Here is an 8,027-nt window from a genome sequence, read left to right on the forward strand (position 1 = left end):
TAATATTCTCCAGAAACTTCCTGTTGAGGGTGGGAATACAGTTTAGACTCGTGTACCCATTGGAGTATCTCTCTGTATCGTATTTGTGCGACACAGTGTTTGCTGTCTCGCGTTGCAAGACAGAGAATGATGTCTCGCATTGCGAGACAGAGAATGTTGTCTCGCTCAGCGAGACAGATTTTGCTGTCTCGCTCAGCGAGACAGAGTTTGCTGTCTCGCTCAACGAGACAGAGAGTATATAAGTCGGACTTGGGCTTTTAGGGTTTTTTCACGTCGGATTTTGGCGATTTTTTGAGTGATTCTTGGGCGATTTTCGAGCGATTTTCGACCAGTTCTTCATCTCTTCTTCTTCTCTTCATTTCTGATTTGGGTAGGGCTTCGTTTGGGGAGATTCCAGCCGGATTTCAAAGGTCTGTTCATCCTCTTTCTCCAAAATTTTGATTTTCTTCAACTGTGACTGTGCATGCATTGTTTCGGCCATACTTTGTGATATTTTGGTCGATTTCATGTTCAAGAATCCTAAACTCCTCTTGGGTTTCAATGTAGATCACATACCCATCATGTCGCCGCGTAGAGCTCGAGGGACTCGAGGCCGTCCGACTGTTCAGAGCCCCGAGGAGGCTGCCCCTGTTGCCGCTTCGTATGGGGGTACATTTCTCTCACCCTGTCGCAATTTTAAACACTGTATTTCTTCAATTTCATGCGTCAATATTCGTGTTTGCATGCAGATCCTCGTTTGTATCCTTTGAGATACCCTCGAGAAGAGCCGGTATCCTCCTTTGAGGGGATCGACGCTTAAAAGTGTTTGTTTTGCTTTGACAAAACACACTTCATAATATACAGGGGCGATTTCATATCATCCCACGTGTATTGAAAAGTTTTGGTATGCCGTTATAATGCCCGTGCATAGTAACGCGTATCTCCTTTATACATGTGGTAGATGGAAAATCGTCACACCTGCTGTGGAGATAGCGACTATATCTTATGGAATAAGATATACCGCTTTTCTCTAAAATTTTAGGACTATACTTACACAGCTTATGTGTATCTCCTGTATCAGTCCATTTTCCTTCCACAATCTTCACCGTCGATACAGTTACGGGCCAGAGTAGTGTCACTCATTCTTATTATGATGGGCTACCGTTAATCAAGTCTGCTCCTCAGTTTAAGTCAGATTACAGCGAAGGGGCCCGAGAGTTGATTCAACGAGGTAGTTGCCGTGTTCTGCGATGGTTAATCACGGACGCACCCTTAATTTCAGAGTAGGATTCAAACCAATGTATAAGGAAACCAGACTTCTTGTTTGGTGACTCCATAAAGGATCCGGCGATTGCTTTCTGCAAGCCTGCACAGTGGTTACACGAGGCTGGTTCGTCATTCCTTTACTTGCCTTTTATCCCTCGAGAGCATTCATTGTTAAAATTTAGGAATTTATCGGTTGGACGTGAAATGTTCTGGAGATTAACCGAAAACCACGAACGTATTCATTGCGGTTTCATCGGGAAAGAGGCTACTCCAGGTTCCAGTGAAAGAGCTTCTATACGAGGGCTTCATCCGGGTGTCTTAGGCCAAGACAATATACCTCAGAATGAAAAGACAGCGCAGGCCAACACCGTGAAGAATCGTTTGGCTGCAATGAAGAAGAAATTACCCCACGAGAGTTTCAGATGTTATGGATGGGTCCATTATTATGGGGATAAATGGTGGTGGACCAGAATGACTCGATATGTGTTGAATCGTTGATGGCAAGAGTTAGCAGAATTAGGGTTGGAAGTCCCGATCCGTGCCAGCATGCATGGTCTGCAAATTAGTGTAGGTCATTTTCTTCGTCTGTTCGAGATCTATAATCCTGACACTAATACGTTCTTCACCAAGAATGGGGAGCTCGGGTTACCATTGCACGAAATGATGAAGGTGTCTGGCTTACCCATAGGTGATGTTCCATATTAAGAGTTCTTCCCAACCGTCAGTCAGCTTAATAAGATGAAGGATCGGTCATCTGTAACCCACGAGACTTTATGGGAGCTGACTTGTCATTATCATATAGCTATGGCTGAGATGGATACCAAAGCTAGGAAGAAATCTCCCCAGGTCAGCTTAAAGCAATTCGCTGATTATCTGTTCAAGAACCTGGAGGATCGATCGGAAGAGGTACGTGGATTATCTCCTTTGAGCCCGGGTGACATCAATCGGCTGTTGGAGAAAACAAACGCACAATCTTACACTTCTCATTCAGAAGATGGGTTTTCGCACGGAACTAAATTCCGCTCTTATTTGTTTCAAGCTGGTGTTCCGATTCGCCCCACTACTCTGCTGGCTGGCTTTCTGGCCATATGGTTGAAGAGATGTGTAGTTCCTCATCAGCCAGCCGACTCTATGCCAATGGAAGTGTTGTATCCAGCCGTCCAGTTAGCCACAGGTCGTAGATTATCCTTGCTTCCTGCTATGGTGGCGGCTATTCACAGTGGGTTACGGCAGTTAGTTTCCGCATTCACGCAAGAGAAAAAGAAACCCTCTGCCAGTATATCTGTTCCGAAACTAGAATTACCCTACACTTATTTAATGACATGGTTGGTTCTTCACCGGCCAGATCTAATGGAGGCTCCTGAGACGGTGGATCCTAGTCTTCCTCTTCTGCAGACCCTTGAGGGTTGCAAGTGGATCAACCATTGATGGCCGGATATCACAAGGCACTTCAAAATTCACAAGTGTTGGGAATTCTTCCCCTGCTTCCCTCGATTCTCCGGTACCTACAACACAACTTTATTGGATGCTGAAGACCCGAGGCAGAACCGTACCGTTCTAGATATCGGATGCTTCAGATGGCTGATGAATATCCGACCTGGCTATCTGTTGTTCAGGGTAAGGGACGTTTGCCACATTGAGCCCTATCTTCCATGTCGATTTGCCCGTCAATTCGGCTATGACCAAATTTATATCGGCAACCCGAATCGTCACCTTAGCTTTCGAGGTGGACTTATTGACGGGGCGAGAGCTTGGTTTTGGAGTATTGCCGGCTGCACATTCGATCTCCCTTTAGAGGCGCCGCCTCTACGGATGACCTTCCTCTTTTGTAAGTGGTTGATTGCCGCTAATATCGTCACTCGACGTGGGAGAGCATCAGACTCAGAGGAAGAGGCAGCTCCGCGGCAGGCGACAGAGGTGACTCGTGAGACTGGGGTGTCGACTCGAGGAAAAGAACCTGCTGGATCCTCGAGAAAAGGAAAAGAACCGGCCCGCACAACCGACAGTGAAAGAGAGTTTGATAGTGAAGAAACGGAGACTTCTGAGGAAACGGGCGAGACTAATTCGAATTCTGAGGAAGCATCTAGTCTTCCCGATTCATTCTTTGATAGTGGACTTGTAAGACCTCCCGTCGCTCCGGCCCAACCACCAACTGCTCCGAGAAAACGGAGAGAGAGAGAGTCGTCATGACCTATCCTAATCGGATGACGGTAGACGTTCTCAGTGGAGACGAAGAGGATGAAGAGGATACAGTGCCTCTTGTTCGTAGGCAAAGATCTCAATCTTCCACTCAAGCTCAAACTCAAGTCCCTCCCAGCACTGAATTACGCACCAAACGTCGTCACGAAGGTTCTGAAGCACATCCACCGAAGAGACAAAAGAAAGCCGTCTCCAAACCACGCGTTCATCTTCCTGCTTTAGAAGAGATGTCTGGTCATGGTGCTTCTTCTGATGAACAAGGTAACTATTTGTTTTTATCGCTTTTACACTTTTAACGCTCGAACTCATTCTATTTTCAATTTCTGTAGGGAGTCAAGAAGAGGGAGAATATCGAGTCGAAGCTACTTCTCCTGGTGGTATGGAGACTGAGGAAACCGGCTTCGTTCAGCAAATGCAGGATGCTATGAAAGAAGGACCAGCTGATGTTCCACCGATTCCTGATATTGATTCATCGGCTGCGGATACAGGTACTGATCTTTCTTCCCTTGGAAGAGAAATCCGAGAAATGAATGAATCAGACCGTGTGCCTCCTTTAATGACTTGTGCGCTTGGTCTCCTTTTAGTTAAACTAAAAGAAGCAGGTACAAGTGGTGAAGCTCTCGAATCCGTCCCGACCAACGAAGGTAATTAATCTTTGTCTTGAGCAAATTCGTTTGAATTTACGTGTCATTTATGATTCAACATGTTTTGTAGATGTCACGATGCACGAATCTATTGGAGGAGAGGCCACGCATGCAACAGAAGTCGAGGAATTCAATGAGCATCACCTCGATTTTGATCTCTCTGAAGGCGACCATGAGTATATCTCCGACTTATTATTGGGGAAAACTCCTGGTGCGGCCACAGAATCCAACGTTGGAGTCGGTTCAACAGAAGCAGGTCCTTCTGAAAGTAAGACCTCTATTCTGTAAACTCCACATATGCATACATATATATTTTAACTTGATTAATCATATAAGTGTTTGAATTATAGGACCAGTTGCTGGAGCTGATACTACTATAATCATTGGGACATTTGGTCAACCGGATATTCGCGACCTTGTGCCGTGGGCAGGAACCGAAGTTAATCTCCAATCATCTATTCCTGAATCCCAGCCTGCTACTCCTGTAGATCCGATGATAATAGAAGTCATCGTCACTCCCCAGATTAGTCCGGTTACAACAAAAGCGAGACCAACTGACGAAGTTGGTACGTCGGCCGATGTTGTGCCTAGAATTGGTGAGTTCTACCCACCATTTGTTTCAAGTTTCCGATCAACGTTCTATTATGCTCATTGTAATCCTTTTGTTTGTAGAATCCTTTGTTAAGGAGCCTCTTGGTTTGGATCCGCCATCTTCTGAAGCTTTAGTTGAAAAGGCATCTGATGTAGCGGGTATATCAACAACTGTCATTCTTGAACCAACTTTGGTTGTTCAGGAATCCGGACTGTCATCCTTGGGCGAACCAAATCATGCTGGAGGCTCTTCCGTTGAACTTGGTACGCTTTAGTTTATTGTCTTGTATGCATATATATATCTTGTACTGACTTATTTGCCCTTATCGCAACTTCTTCTTCATCATTATCAGATCGCATCCAAGCCTTATTAGCAGACGAGGATCCGGATAAAGCCGGCATTTGCTCTGATCTCGACGGCTTCATCTCCTTTTGGAATTCTATGGTTGATCGTATTCTCTCCAAAGGATCGCAATTTGAGAATTTTAAGAAACCTCTTGACCGTTATATATCAGGGATCCGAGATGAAGGATATAATGATTTAGCTGATTCGATCAACGCCTACATGGTTGACTTGAAGCAACATGTTGACCTTCTGAAGGGTCTTCGCACCGAAAGCATACCTTCCTACATTGCTTCTCACATGGACTCCAAGCTACAAGCGTGACGTGATTCTCAAAAATCAGCTAATCTCGAACTCCAACAGCTAAGAGCCCACAGCGATCAACTTAGGGTGAATGTTGACAAAAGAACACAAGCCAAGGCTATCCTACACCGGGATTTAGAATCGAGCCGAGCGGAAATAGCTCGCTTAGAGGAGGAACTTGCAATGGCCAAGGATGCTCATGATATCCTGGAGTCCGAGTTGACGCAGGAAATTCATGTTGAAGAAGACCTGTTACAGCAATTGAACCTTCAAGATAAAATAATTGCTGAAAAGGAACAAGAGGTCGCCGCGCTTCACAGCGTTGACGAAGAAGCCTTCAAAATCAAATTGGCAGCTGAGCTTGAACAGGCTCGTGCATTAGAGCTTTCAAAACTTGAAAATCAGATTAGTCAATATAAACTTTTGTAATTGGAGAACATATATTTTTTGTAGCTTTGTTTGAAAACTTTTGGTCAACATAGTGAACCTTTTTGCTCATTATATTGAATCTTTTTTTTTTTTGCTCATTGAGGTTTTATTATGATTAGTCATTCTTGTTTAAAATACATAACCATAATACTTATAGGATTTTTGGCAAATCCTCAGCCATTAACGGATTTGATATGTCTTTACCGATTACCGTTTGAATCGGGCTAGTATGTGAATTATCTAGGTCCGTTTCACATATAACGTTGGGCTAAAAGAATTAAACTCTTTTAGACTTTGAACTACAATGTTGAATATGTAGGCTGCATGTGTTAGATGTATGCTTATCTCTAATAAGGGATAGAGATAACATCCCCCATGTATGAATGACATGGATTTTAAAGTGTGAATAGGTTGTGTTTCCTATATAGGACAACGAACCTGAAATCGGAGAGGAAGAATTTTATATTCTATCTCCTGGTCTCTTGTTTGTTGGTAGAGATAAACCCAGAATCGGAGAGGGAGAATTTTATATTCTATCTCCTGATGAAAAGGAAACTCACAGTGGAATCTCCACTTAGAGAAAATAGGTTGGTTTGAATAACCCTAACTGTCATAAGGTTTGATTACTCAATTCAAAAGTAAACCTTTCGTTCGCAAAAATGAATCGAAAGGAGATTTTGGTTGTGGTCCTAACTGTAGTAAGGTTTGACCAAGTGGGAATTTTGAGACGATCCTAACTGTAGGAAGGTTTGATCGCTCAATTTGTGGACCTCTCGTTCATGGAACGAATCGAGAGGGGATTTTGGCTTTGGTCCTAACTGTTTAAAGGTTTGACCAAGTGAGGAATAGGAGTAGGGTGCAAATAACAATGAGTTTGTTGATTTGCACAAACTACTCGGTGGGAAATTTTGATTTCAAGCATAAGAATTTGACACAAAATAATTTGTTGACTGATACGGACTGATGTCTATTGGTTGATCCGATCAGTGAGGGTTTCATGGTGTGAGATTACAAATTATCGAATCCCCTCTTCCATGATTACATTACAAGATTTTGCTGAGGGAAGATTAACTGTCATTAAATCTTCATCTCAACAAGATTAATATGAGGATCTTAATTATTTTTATAACAATTAAGAATAGATTATTCACATGATCAGTTTTCATTTAGAATAATCAACTGATATCGGGTTATCCTGAAATATCCTATATAAGATTCTCTAGGAACTTCCCTTTTTTACATAGGTTATCCTGAACGTATTATGGATAATACTTTTTCAGGAACTTCTCATTTATTGGCATCATTAATTTGTTGCCATCCTGAGTAATCAGACGATAAGCACCGTTTGAATAGACTGTCTCTATCACGAACGGCCCTTCCCATTTAGGTTCAAATTTGCCTTTTTTTGGAGTTGAGGATCATAGGCCTTCGAACAGCGAGTACTAGATCTCCTTCTTTAAAGCTTCGTCGTCGGACCTTTTTATCGAAAGCCCGAGAAATTCTAGCTTGATAAAACTCGATTTGTTGTTGAGCTTCCAAGCGTTTCTCATCTAACATCTCTAATTCCTCCAGACGTTTCTGATGATGTTCTTCCGTCGTCATTCCCGTTACGAGAGCGATACGGAGGGAAGGAATCTGTATTTCCAAGGGAAGGACGGCTTCACATCCATATGTTAAAACATACGGGGTGGCTCCGGTAGGCGTGCAGACGGTTGTACGATAAGCCCAGAGAGCTTCGCCGAGTTTGTCGTCCCAATCTCATTTATTGGTTTTCACCAATTTTAGCTTCGCCGAGTTTGTCGTCCCAATCTCATTTATTGGTTTTCACCAATTTTGCCAGAATTTTGATGATAGTCTTGTTAAAAGCTTCGGCCAATCCGTTAGCTGTAGGATTATAAGCAGTCGACGAAACGTCTTTAATCCCGAATTTACCGCAAAACTTGATAAATGCGTTGCTCACGAATTGAGGACCGTTGTCGTGCACTATTCGTCTCAGAACACCGTATCGATATATGATATGATGTTTGATAAATTTGATCACATCACTCGTCTTCACCTCTCGGAGTGGAACTGCTTCTGCCCATTTCGAGAAGTAATCGGTGCCACGATGTCGCCGAAGGATGCAGATATTCAGGGGGTATGTGCATATAATTTGCATGCAATTGACACACTACACATTGTCGTGCGTAATCGACTGCGTCTTTCACCATAGTTGGCCAATAATATCCGATTCTCCTAAGTCGGTCGCAGAGTTTAGGACCGGGCTGATGTGC

This window comes from Asparagus officinalis, chromosome 1, assembly GCF_001876935.1.
Source record: "Asparagus officinalis chromosome 1, Aspof.V1, whole genome shotgun sequence".
Taxonomy (NCBI): Eukaryota; Viridiplantae; Streptophyta; class Magnoliopsida; order Asparagales; family Asparagaceae; genus Asparagus; species Asparagus officinalis.